Source organism: Hipposideros armiger, unplaced genomic scaffold, assembly GCF_001890085.2.
Source record: "Hipposideros armiger isolate ML-2016 unplaced genomic scaffold, ASM189008v1 scaffold_438, whole genome shotgun sequence".
Lineage (NCBI taxonomy): Eukaryota > Metazoa > Chordata > Mammalia > Chiroptera > Hipposideridae > Hipposideros > Hipposideros armiger.
The window spans coordinates 976,610-990,981 of record NW_017731788.1 but is presented as its reverse complement, the minus strand read 5'-3'; the positions used below and the strand labels follow the sequence as shown (position 1 = coordinate 990,981).

Genomic DNA, 14,372 nt, shown 5'->3' with positions numbered 1-14,372 from the left:
GGAATATAAAACCACGTTCATATTACTAAAATTGTTAAGAAGTAGAGACTATAGAAAAATAAACAGAATACATGTTTATGTAATCCATTAAAAATGATAGTTTACATAAACAATTTCTTAAATACAGTGAAATTTCCTCTTAAAATTGACCTTAATATTTATAGGATGCCTCCTGATATACTGGAAGTTCTGGTTTCATGAAGGTATTTAGGGAATAAAAGGATTCTTAACATCCAGGAAAAAATGACAGAGAAACTTAAAGAAGAGTTTCCCCAACACATTTTTTCCTCTGAGAAATGCTATAAATTATTAAGTTATTGCAAAATGAATGAAAAGTTTAAGATGAAATTCTCCTATATTATACTCTGGCCTTGGCTCTCCCAAAATAATATTTATAATTATGAATACAAATACAGAGGGTACCAAACAAATGTATACACATTTTAAGAAAGGAAAACTGTATTAAAATTATAATACTCAATATATACTGATAACAAAAGATAAATACAAGTCACGTTTAACTTCTGCAATTTTAAGAGGTGCTCAAAGTGGTTACCATCAGCGTCCAGTTCTGATTATGGCGAACTACTGCTTGAGCAACATTGGCAAAGTGTTCACTTGTATATATTTTTTGGACACCCTCAGTATTTAAGAGAAACTAACAGTATTTACATTTACTCAATAAATGTTTGGTGAACTGGATTATAGGCAGAAAACAGAAAAAACAATGCAAATTCAGTAGCAAAAGTAAAATGCACTTCTGCTTTTGGAAGAACCACAGTGCTCATGTGGTTCTTCAAGGATCCGGAGATGTATTTCTTTGGGGCTCCTTTTGGCCTTAGGGTTACACATGCATTACATGTTCATTACAGTAAATATAACTAATCAAATTAGGTAAATATTTCTCCCTCTCCAAAGGGAGAAAAAAATTAAATCATCTGCAATTGTAAGGTCTATAGGTAAATAAGTGGTTTTCCTTTCAGAGACTTTTAGGCACATAAAATATATATAACGAGAAGGTTCTTGCTAAACATACCATCTTATAAACTGCATTTGTTTATGTTTTGATGATAAATTACTCAAAGTGGAATGTCTAAGACAAAAAGGATCTACTTCTTTAAAGTTTCTGATTTATACAATACCAATCTGTCTTCCAGAAAAACTGTGTAAATATAAATTCCCACCAGCGGAGGTACAAACTTCCAGCTACAAAATAAATAAGTCATGGGAATAATATATAATATATGGAATATAGTCAATGATATTATAATAATTTTGTGTGGTGACAGATGGTAACTAGACTTATGGTGGTGATCACTTCATAATGTATATAAATATTGAGTCCCTATGATGTACACCTGAAACTAACAGGATATTATATGTTAATTATACTTCTTTTTTTTTTAAATCCCCATCAGCTGGAGGCAGGCTGTTGCAGAGAGCACTCAATCCATTTGTCTTTCCTAGGCCTTCACCCAGTGTAACTCTTCTCTCTGGGATGTCTTTTTCCTTTTCTTGCTACCATCTTGTCCTTAGGAGTACATTAAAAAATATAATAAAAATTTCCCAAATCACTGGTACCAGCACCAGTTTTACCTCGGTTCCCGCCGACATTGTTTTACCAATGGGAACTACACCTCCCCCATTGGTCCTCCATCACAGTCGGTCCCTCTTCTACTTGCTGACCAGCTATTTTCCAGAATGAAGAAACATGGTGAAGTGTGTGAGGGGAATGCAGAAATAGAAAAAAATCTGCTCCCTTCACAGAACAGAACCCCAGGGGTAGAGAGGGACAACTGCCAAGTTCTAGGTGTTTAAGATGGAACCCTCAACATACCTACCGTACCATGTGCCGAAGAAGAGCTAGTTCTTTCTCAGTCTGACTGCACTCCCGATTCTGGCAGTAAGCTATCACCCTTAAGGTTTGGTATGGTTATAAAAGTTTCCCAGGGTTATCATGAATATTTTAATAAAAGATTAGTCAGAGCTAAACTGGGGCTATAAGCCAGATAAAATTTTAACTAAAAAAATCTTCAAACTGACTTTTGCTTGGCAGCCGGCGGACAGATTTCTTGCCCCTCTGAGAAAGGACTCAGTGTAACAGAAAACACATAGTACCATCAATTTATTCCACCACAGATTAGAATAAATTGAGCGATCTGTTCATCTTTTTAAATGTGTAGAACAAAAATAGTATTACTAAAATGTTAAGCTATAAAATCAAACCAAATTTTAGAAATAAAAATCTAATTTAATCTCTCATTCACCAGACGAGGACTCTGTGCCCCAGTTAAATGATCTGCTCTGTAGAAAATTTAAAAAAAAAAAAGCAACAGAGCCCCCATCTTCTTCAAAATGTAATCTCATCGCACAGTGAATGTCATGAAATGCCTGAAAGTCAAAATGCTCTTTGCAGAACATTATGAAATATTGATATTTTAAACTCTCATGCAAACTATAATTTTAGACAAAATTTTATTTTGCTATTCTAAGTTTAAATTGCTTTTAATGTTCACATTTATTTAATTTTACAGGTTACAAAACAGAATATAAAACCAAAACTATGACTACAAATGTTCAAAGAACAAAACAACCATACAAGTAAACGTGATTGTCTGTCTGCAAGTTATTCCTTTAATAACAATTTGCTCCTTATTCATACATGTTACCTTCCTAATACCTGCTTGTAAAATCAATGTTGGCTTTCTCTAGAATTTAAGGGAAATTTCAGAAGAAAAAGCCTGAAATTCCATAAGCTTATTTTTTCCTACCAACTGCGAAAACACCACTATTACTCAATTTTGGCAGTGTAACACCTCTGCCCAGTTCCAGGAAGGTACACATTGACTACAACTTGAGAAACAGGTCTGTAGCACGCTGAGCTCTACATGCATCAAGGTCCCATAACCTTGGAGACCTAAAAAGACCTGAAAGAAATTGCATTCCTTTAGGAAATGGAAATGGTTATGTACATCTGAACTGAGGACATTAAAACATATGTGGGTGCATTAGCATATTTTCATAACAGGTAGAAATCATAATTGAATTTTTGTTGTGGTAAATTTAACCCAACTTTAGCAATAAAAAGATGCCCACAGGCTACAAAGGCATTTATATCTTACTGTGAAGGGAATGCTTTTACTATAATTGGTTCATACTGTAATTTGGTATTTTATATAAGGTAGCTTCTATACTATATGTACCTTCCATTCTCTCCTTAGCAAACAAAAGAATTTACATACTTTATTCTGAATATACAATTCTCAATCAGAAATAGTCACATATGAGGTTGTTTAGAATTAACCCTAAGATGGTCTTCCAGCCCTAAAAATTATACGCTGCATTACTCCCACCCTTTAATGTCAGAATGTTATGAATCAGAATTCATAATAAAAAATGTAAACATTTAACAATGAAATTAATGTAATTTTTATCATGGCCTTTAAAAACTCTTCTTTAAAATTTGACATATTGAGCATGATTAACATGCAATTAAAATAAAAGCATAAAATATAATTTGTTTTAAACTTTAAAAAGGGATTTTAGAGTTATACATTTGGGATGATAAAGGTAAACATCCACATTTCAATTTTTCTCCCCAATTTCCATGTTTAAAAAAGGATTATGATTCAATTTATGGCCTTCAGCATTTTTGGAAATGGTACCTTTTTAACTATGTAACTCATAAAGATATGTGAATCAAATTGGAGAGTTGCTTTAAGACATTATCTTAAAGTGATATTAAGTTTAAGATTATATTAGCAGTAGCAGGATTGCTAACTTAATAAAATAGCTGGTCTAGATTAGTACAGGAATCTCTTGCTTAACATCAGTAATCCACACAGGAAAATTGGACGTGAGGAAAATGCATCAGGGAGCCTATTTCCCATTACTTTAGATGGGAAAAATTACAATGTATTGTACATCCATCTAAACCTACCCACCCATTTCTTAAAACACAGTAAAATGCCTGTGCACAAGTAGCAAACTATTGTGTTAGTATGTTGATCACCCAACAATTAATATGGTTTCACCACCAGTTGCTTTGCAGCAGTGACACATCCTCCCTCGGTGCCAGCAAGAGCCAAGAGGCACATCCTTTTCTATCCACCAGGCACACCTTTCAAAAGGTTTCCACGTGATTCTGACAATCTAGTCATTTCATTTGAAATGTAACTAGCTCCACACATTGTTTTGTTAAAAACTGAGTTTTAGAGGACATAAAATAAACATTCCCCATACAGACATCAACTGAAGAACTTTGTTGAGACAGACAGATGATAGATAAATAGATAGGTAGATAGATAGATAGATAGATAGATAGATAGATAGATAGATAGATAGATAGATAGATAGACAGATAGACAGACAGATATTCCAGGAAGTCTGAACATTAAAAGCTCAAAGGGTCTTTACCAGGAAAAGATTGTCCAGGAAGATGTAGCATTACAAGCATACCTGTCAAACATCAGTCTAGACATTTTCCTGCAAGTAATAGAAGTCTATCTAGAAGTGGCTTAAACTTTAACCAGGGAACTTATTATCTCACCTAATAAGAAATCCAGAGGTTGACCGTTCCCGGGCTACTAAATATATCAGTTCAACAATGTCGTCATGGACCAGGTTGCTTCCTCATTTTATTCTGCCATCCTCAACATGTTACTCTGTCTCAGGCTGCCTTCCCTGAGCAAAGGTGGCAGCGATGGATGTAACCTCCTCAGGCACCTCATCCAGATAAAAGAGCTGCCCAGAAAAGAGGAAGCTATCTCTTCAGTATCTGCCAACCAGGCCCGCAGTCGACTGTCCTTCAAGAACAATTAAGTCAGAATTGTCGCAGGTCCCCATTCTGTAAATAACTGCTGGCAAGGTGGATTGGGCCATCCTGATTGGCTTAGAACCAACCTCCCAGGTATGGGAATAAAGCCAGTCTCTCCTGAAACACAAAGTCACACAGAGGAAGGTGAATTCTTTGAAGTGTGGAAGAAGGAGGAATGAATTTGGGTATGCAAACCTGCTCTGAACGCTTAATTCAGTTTGCATTAATAACTAAAATTAGTATAATTTAAGTCCCGATGCTAGGTGATATAAGTTACATAAAGGTGTATATTCACTGGGGAAAACACCGTAAGAGAAGACATTATCAAGTTTTCTAACCTAATATAAATGATTTAGAAGTCACTCCCAAACCTGTTAACAATATGTGGATTAAGTATTTATTTTATGGAACTCATTTGTGCTGACTATTATGTAAAACACGCAGCCAATGAGATGGTTGTAAGGAGGCTACAATCCAAGTGGCAAGACATACTAAAATGAAAGTTTAAATAACGTCACTAAACAATAATATAGGAGCTGCTACAACATACTGTATGATTATGAAGCAAATAGATGATAAGATAAATGTATGTTATTGGATCAAAAAGAGAGCTATCTAGAGACCGTGCAGACCTAGAGACAGAATTTCATCTGAGGTCTGAAGACTGCATGGGATACAGACAAAGTAAAACAGACCGGGCACCCCGCATGAGGCAACTCTGGGCTGCGGGCCTGCGAGTAGAAAACTCCCCTGGTTACAACAGAGAGGTTCATGCAGAGGCAAGCCGAGAGCAAACTGTCATTACAAATTCCTAACTATATGTGTAATATAACAAGTAACATATAACAGTTTGGGATCTGTACATCTCCATTATCATTTGCCTGTTTTTTAATGAAAAAGGTTATTGCAGCATCGTGCCCTGAACGCATCCCTGGGAAAGTGTGCCAGTATACTCGTACCAGACTGACATGAGGAGACAGAAAAACAACCGCAAGCTAATGAACTGTATGGGCCCACCATGATACAAGTCATTCCATCAGACCCCCTAAATGTTGGATATGACTGTTTTATAATATTATTTACCTTTTATTTTGTATGTATTGCCACTTAGATTGTAATCTCCTTACAGGCATCTCATCTGCTGTGTACCTTACATAATAGTCATTATTCCCTAATTTTTATTTAGCTGCTCAAAAGCCATATTTTCTGAAGCCAAACTAGTAAAAGTGGTCAATGAGGTATAACCCACCTCTGACGATGACTATGCTACCTCTGACATTAAAATAAAAATATCCTAAGATACCACAGCCCAAGTGGTAAACATGGGTATACACAGCAACATCTAGAAATGTGGTTCTTTAACCTGTTTAGGGTCACAGGCCTTTGAGAACCTGATTAAATACAGAGACCCTTCTCCCCCGCAAAATACAAATACAAAATTTTGCCTGTAATTTCAGGCTTATAGACTACTGCACTCAGTCCCCCAACTTCATCTTGGCTAACAACCCTAAACATAGTGATAGCCATAGGGACAATGGCTGGTTATCACAGTTATCAATTCCTTCAAGCACTCCATCAATGAACTATTTTAAGGGTTACAGTGTTCCTTTGGTGCTGCCAAGCGTATGTTCAGGTTATGTATCAGGAAATAAATACGTCGAGCTATTTGACTTAGAATACTGAAAAGTCTCAAAACGATAACTCCTTTAAGGCATTAATACTATAATATAAGGCTTCAGGATAGCATACGTAATACTTATTAAAAATATGATACACACATTTATACATAAAAGTATACACCATTTTTGATGGAAGTATCAGTTGTAGGAAATGAATCAGTTTCTAATTTAACTGATAACCAGAGTGGGGCAGCAATTCTCAATTCTTTAAAAATGTCCCACTAGTTGAGGCGCACTTTAAACACCAGCTTTCAGTGGATATGAATGGGCTTTCTGGGGGACTCACTGCACAGACACGCGGTGGCCTCCCAGTCTGAACTGGGGAAAGGCCTACATGTGGCACTGGCAGGATGCTCACCGTTCCTTTGCCCACAGCCTATACTGTTAACAATCGCTCCGCTCTTTCAAGTGGAGCCCAGGATGGCTCAGAATCACTCTTCCAAGTACTTACTGAACTGATCAGAATTAGCAAGTGAATTAAAACTTCTTTGTACCCACTTCTGTCAATAAAGAAGTCTGTGCATAGTTCCTTCTCTCTTATTCATCTCATCTAACAATGTAATGAGGACAAGATGATGTTATTAATGCTCTACAGTAAGGAAAACAAGGTTGAAATGGTAAGTAGTTTGCTTCATCACAGAGCAAGGAAAAGGATGGAACTTAGAATACAAATATTCTGCTTAGCAGCACCTCTGTGAGTTAGGGTTCGGTTCATCTGCAGATGACAAAATAAAATAGTGGCCCACACAGAACAGAAGTTTACTCCTGTCTCATGTAAAGAAGTTCACAGGGAAGCATCATAGGGCTGGTGTAGCGACTCCACAGTCTTCAAGGACCGAGGCTCTTCCCTGCTTACTCCTCAGTTATCCTCACCATGTTCTGTAGTCCTCCTGGTCCAAGATGGCGGCTAGAACGCTACCAAATGCTCATACCCATAGTCCAGGGGAGAGAAGTTGGGGGCGGGGGCAGGGGCGGGGACCAGGGAAGGGAAGGTACACACCTGTGTTTTTTAAAAGGTTTCCTAAAACCTTTAATACAATGTTTCTTCTTATATACCACTGGCCGGTACCTTCAACTGCAAAATGGCCACATGGCAAGATTAAAATGCTTTTAACCAAGAAATAAAGCAAAACAGATACTGAAGAACTAGCAGTTTCTGCCCCTAGGTCATGTTGAAGCTAAAGAATATGGGGCAAGTTAGACTTAGGTGTTTGATAGAATGACTTGCATCATGATGGCCTCGTATCTTGTTTTCCTGTCAATGTAGTATGTGTGTACTCGCACACTTCTTCACTGATGCATTCAGGAGATGATGCAGCAGTCACTTTTTCATTAAAAAATAATTCTTAATCTTGATGAAACTAACAATTATCTCTGTTTTAAAATTTGTTATTAATTTCTGATAGAAAAGAAGCAAAGCAAAACACTACTTCACTGATTTAAAATGGTAAGATATCTGTTAATTCATTACTGTCAGTGGGACAAAATTCTAACGTCTCAAAATGTCACATAAGGCCCAATAACGAACCACCTTTCTAGACTGATTTCTTGTAAGTGGCCCTGATCCACCCTCTCCAGTTAGCCAAGGAGAGCTTTTTGCTGCCCTGAAAACATCCCGATTCTTCTGAATCCACATACTTTATCCAGTCTGTCACCACCTGGAAGGTTTTCTTCTCCTACCATGTTATAAAATAATTATTCCGACAATTCCAAAATAGCAGCACACTTAAAAAATCACCTACATTGCTTTGTTTTTAAAATGCTGATTCTCAAACTATAGCTCCAAAGATGCTGATTATTTCACTAGGTGTGGGCCAGGCCCAGGAACCCACAGCTTCTCTAACGAGGAGCACAGTGCCTGGGACACAGAAGGTAAGCATCAAGGATGTTCACTTGGTGATAAATTTCTACAAGAAGAAAAGCCTGCATCACGCTAATTTAAGATGTTTTCCTTCCGGCTTAGTTTATTAGCTAATGCTATTCTGGGTAACACCACAAATGTATCATGACATAATAAACAGAGAAGATGCTTAGATTTTCATAAATTCACATTTATAAAGATTAGTATGTAGCTGCCATAAGAATTCTTCCCTTCATAAAATGCTTTGATTGCACTCAAGGAGTGGTGGGGTGGGGGTGGGGGACAAGGTGAATAACATAACCACTTAAATATAAAACAATATTGTAGTATTATTAAGATTACCAGAAAGACAATATTTAGGTCTCTCAACCCTATCTGAATTACTAGTACAAAGCACAATGCTCACACTATGTACATTTTACTTAGATTCTCATCCTCATTATTTCCTCAACAGAAATAAGAATAAACTTTGTTAAAATATAAAAGCTACATATCACAGTTTTTCAGTAAAATAGTCTCAGATGTAGAAGATATAGCATTATGAAAACCTCTAAGGAAATACTAAAGGAAACTCCATTTATGTAATATCGTGTGCATACCTAATTTTTTTTTCCCTACCGAAGGAAACAGTACCATAGTAAACCATAAACCAGTCAATTACCCTCAAATAGCTATACTAAAAATATGACTGCCTGAAGTTTTAGTTCAAAGAAAAAGTATGTCAGAGTTCCTCTGGGAAGTTTATGGGCATTCATCTGTCAAATAATTGTACCTAAAGTCAATCTAGATGTACTATTACTAAGACACAAAGTCATAGGCCACTTGGAATTCACAATCATATAATTAATTTAATAAAATACTTCCCAATTGCTCTACTGATTTAAACACACACAAACACACACTTAAGGTTCTAAATATATTACTCTTAGAAACGGACTTCATTTCTTAGAATTTTGAAGCTTTCTGTTGCCTATTTAATGTCCAAGAGGAAGTATGTTTAACCTAGGAATTCTGTGGTTTTATTTGCTTTTTGTTTGTTTATGGTTCAGCCACAGTGGAAGGAAAACTATAGGTTTGTATTTTTATGAGGTCTTTTTCAAATTGCCTTAACACATTATTGGATGGTGTTCAATTACAAAATTATAGAAAGTGAACTACAGTAGCTCTCAGCCCTGCATGCACAATAGAACCAGGACTCTGAGGGGAAAACAAAACAAAACAATATCCAAGGCAACCCTCAGGCCCATCTAATCAGAATTTAGGGATGAGGCCCCAGCACCGGTATATATTCAAAGTGCCCCCTACTGCACAAGAAGGTTAGAACCATGGAGCTAGGGAGACACAGCCCTAATTTACATTTGAGTCAGCAGAGTCCACCGAGCCCCAGTAAGAATGAATGACTTTCTCATAATTAATTGCATGAAACAGAGGGCTCAGTTCTACCTCTCGGTACAGTTGGCACCTCTCCCTGCCCCATGAAGTTCCCTCTCTCTCTACATTCAGGAGATGGGGCAGGTACACCCCGCATGGGACAGCCTGGCCTGTACATTTTCATCTCTGAAGCACCACAAGGTCAACAGGTGAACCAGAATCACAAACCAACGAATATGAAAGTTCTGTTAATTCCATCGATTAGACGTACAACTCTGCATTTCTTAATGGGAAAACAAGCAACTGAATAATAAAGTTGGTTGAAAAATCCTGGCTTCACTTTGCTTTAGAATTGAAAGGTCAAGAGTAAACACACAAAGATTGCCAAGTAAATTAATTGTCCTTGGATTACTTCTGGATATCACCACACATGGGTAAAGAGATATCAATAGGGTAAGGTGCTTTTGAAATCCATAAACACTATTTTTCTTTTTAAGATTTGGTATACTTCTGTTTTAAGAATGGAGTAAAATTAGGAAGCACATACTAAAAATCTACTTAGTTTTTGTCATTGTTCCAATTAAAGCATTCAGTCCTAGACATGATCAAAATAATTTACTGTCCCTCATTCCTTGGAATATAAATTTTTATTGTACGCAGCTAAATTTCCCCTTTTAAATAAAGAAAAGACTACAGAGATGAAGAGATCACCTAAAATGCTCCATATAAAAATGTGGTAGCTTAACTTTAATGTGTGCACATGGTTTGAATGATTCCCAGTATGAGGGATTCAGTACAAAATCTTAAAAATAACCCAGTACTTTTCAAAATCTGATTTATCATTTGCACTGAAAAACAGGTGAGACTAAATTACACATTTCAATAGCACTACTTAAAAGATGACATCCAAGCTGCTGTGAATTATTAAACTCTGATTCTAAATTCAATGAGTTTCACAAAACAATTAGCTTAATGGAAACTAGAAGTTCTTATGCCCTACTTTAAGAAGCACCTGCATATTCTGAAAAACATGATGAATTTCAGTTGTACTGTAACCCAATTCCTTTAATCTCTGAAATAGTGCTTGCCCAATTCATTCTGCCTGCTCCAAAGTTATATTTAATATCTGCTCAACACAGTAATCTAAATTATTCCTTTTCATTTTATATTCTGTGGGGTGTTTTTTTGTTGCTGTTGCTGTTATTTTTCCTTCTTTTTGCTACAGCATAATAAATTAATCCATGCCTTTGTCTTAGTTTTGGAAGGAATTATATGCTAACATCTAAGCAACAGATACCCTTTTTCCTAATTTAAAATAACTATGAGGTTGCACACCACAGGAGCAAATTTGTAATCAACTTAAAGATAATGTCTTAAAAGTACAATTAAACATGTCATAACAGAAGGAAACCCTCGTAATTACAAATAGTACCATGCTTGCTGGGGTTTTTAAAACAGCAGCATAAGACTAAGGAAAATCGCCACCCAGTGATGCAAATGAAAACTGCAATTTGTTTTTGTGTAAAATGAGTACCCTGGAGGATTACTTCAACTTCATTACTGAATGAATGAATAGCTATTACCTTCTTCTGTGAATAGGAACTGGATACAAGGGAAAGGATGTTTTTCTACTAGGCCTTCATCCCCCCCTTATTCTTATTCAGCACACTCAACATTTTACAAAGGCTAAACAGTTTGGAAACCTTAACAGGGAAAAAGTTTTCCGATCAAAAGTTAGCTAATTGTATGTGAACAGCCCAGATATTCCTATCAACAAAAGTGCTTAGGCTCTGCCTGGGCCCTGAATTTCAAGTCACGAGATGCTGACTTTAGCAACTTAGCAATGCCATCTAATAATTGTGACCTAAAACCTATTTGTGTTAAGCAGGAAGGCTTGCCTCGGGGAAAAGGTATTCTCCAGTGGGAAAAAAATAGATAATTTATACCTTTAATTAGAAACAGGTTATAAAGGCATAAGATGATAATCTAAAAATATTCTGTAAAAAACATATCAATAAGAAGTTGTTGCCATAAATATAATCATGTTTCTAAGTTTTTAGTTAGTTGTGTCATTTAGAGGTTAATAAACACACAAAACCAATCATATACATTTATTTTCGTGCTATGTATCTATTGCACATGAGGACAAACAAAGTTATGTGTATACATGATAATCAGAGTACATGTATGCAAGTATGGGACCATGTTAATAATGGCATTTCATATCTACCATTTGACCTATTTGACGTTTTCCAAAATATTTTACACAGTATGCTCTGAGACTAAAGTAGACATTATATACATCACTATAGAACCACATGATAAAAAGAGCAACTCAGCAGAACAAATAATTTCTCTTAAAACGAGGTTACCATCCTATTTTTAAATGCAATTAACTATATTCCTAATAATCTGTCCTGACTTTTATCAGTCAATTCAGTTAAGTCCTTAACAGTTGAAGGATTTTTTTTAACTAACTAAACAATGTATATCACCTTTCAATCTCAACTTCACTAAAGAAATTATAGCTTTCTGCAATATTTTTATTTTTTTATTTTTTTAAAGTTCGTAGCAAAGGATAGTTTTGTAAGAGCAGAAAGTTAAAGCTCTTGAAACGAGAGGGGGTCCCGACTGGGATGCCCCTGCAATATATTTACATATTGAACATATTAAATAGTAAAAAGTTTGGGGTAGCCAAGATTAAAACCAAACTTTATGAACAATCATATAACAACCAACCAACCCTCTCTTATTAAACACAAACTCAGCACCTTCTCATTTAAACAAGTACGGACCACAATTGAAATTTTTTAAAAAGAGATTAAAATGTCACTAATGTCTGAAAATTAAAAATGACAATGACATTAAAAAATGGATAGCTTAGTGGCTAAGAGGATAGCTCTGAAGTCCAATTGCCTGGGCTGATTCCAGGTCTGCTCTGTATTAGCTGGAGGAACTTCGGGAAGTTAAGTCCTCACACGTATATGGAGACGTCTAATAGCACCAATTCACTCACAGGGTCGTTCTAAGCATTTTACACACATTAAGTCATTTAATCCTCCTCACTAACTCTACAGGGTGGGTACTGTTATCATGCTCATTTTCTAGACAAGCTAAATGACAGCCGGGACATTACATAATTTGCCCAAAATGGTGACGGGTGGCACATATAACGCCCCTAAAATATGCCACTTTGTCATAAGATTATTTTGAGTTGATAGCAGGAGATAGAAACCCCCACATGAAACATGCCAGGATGAAACAAACATCCTTATCACTAGCGATGGGGAGTGGAGACCAAGAAACCATACAAGCAGACCTTGTTAAAATAACTCTTATCTTCCATGAGTCTCCCCACGTTTGTTACTTTTCCACAATTGCCTCTTTACTCAACCTGATCTATAAGCACTTAGGTTTTGCCACTTGTTTTGGTCTTCATTTTCTATGAGGGCTCCCGTGTACCTTTAAAAATCTGTATGCTTTTCTCCAGTTAATCTGTCTTATGTCTATTTGATTCTCTGTATACTAAACTCACATGCTTTAAATGGCTACTTGCTAATAAAAAGAATAAGGTTGAGAGGGAAGCAACACTGGCACCTCTCAAGGAACAGAAGTTGGGGTTGACAGCCAGTTCTGACTTGGAAACCAAGGCACAAATTCCTGACACAGTAAGAAAGACCAGGTAAGCAGTCGTGTCCACAGCACCCCACTTGATCCCAGATAGAAGGCTCCGGAGAAAAATCACCAGCCCCTGCCAGGTGTAGGAGATCTGGTCAGAGAGAAGACAGCTCTGCCCACGGTAGCCACCGCCCTGTCCAAGGCCACATGGAGCAGATGTAGAACAACACACAGGCCTGCCAGGACTTCACTATGGAAAAGATGGCATATTCTACTGTCACATTTAGCTGTGAGAAAAACTCTATTCTGATCTCCCAGAGATTAAGCCCGAGAAATAGAGAAGGGCCAGAGAGGTAAAACCCCTGTGTCCTTTCTGCAAGAGACCAGATTTTAAAGAGAAAAGCTGAAGAGGCAGAGCCCCACCCACCATCCTTCTGAATGTGTGGGGTCAGAGGCATGGTGTGACCCCTGGCTCTGGGAGGGCTGAAGCTGAAAATTCTGGATTAGCCTTAAAGCCTACCCATGCCAGTCTGAGGGGGCCAAGGTACAGGAAGAGGTATGAAACCAGAGTCTGGAAGGCAGGAGCAACACCCCAGGGAGTAAACACCCCATGAGTTCATGCAAATCCCCTTGGAGGAGGAGTCCGAATTCGGCAGGGGCGGTCCAGGGCGGAAGGGGCGGATGCCACAAGGGGACACTGGGCTTTGGGTCCTCCTCACCAGACTGTAACTCTCTTCCTCGGGGACAGACACAGTGACATGAAGAAATTGCTACTTTTCAGAATTCCCCTTGGTGAAAAGCAATAGTATTTGGTTGAAAGCAATATTTTTTAAAGCCACTAAAATCTTAATAATTAGCAGTTATTAATTTTATAATAAGAAATATACAGGGCTTAAAAATTTAGGAGCCGCTATTTAACATGATTTAGATTTAAAAGCATACTTCTTTCAGCAAATATGTATTGGGTGCCTAATTTAATTTCAGATGCTAATTTAAGAAACATGGCTTGGTGCTATTTGTAAAACAG

The 14,372-nt window shown here is 37.0% G+C and overlaps 1 protein-coding gene across 2 annotated transcripts in view; it reads right to left on the bottom strand.

Moving 5' to 3' along the window:
* The window catches only part of UMAD1 (UBAP1-MVB12-associated (UMA) domain containing 1), a 202,498-nt gene that overhangs the window by 164,019 nt on the left and 24,107 nt on the right, over positions 1–14,372 (bottom strand). The window lies entirely within an intron of this gene.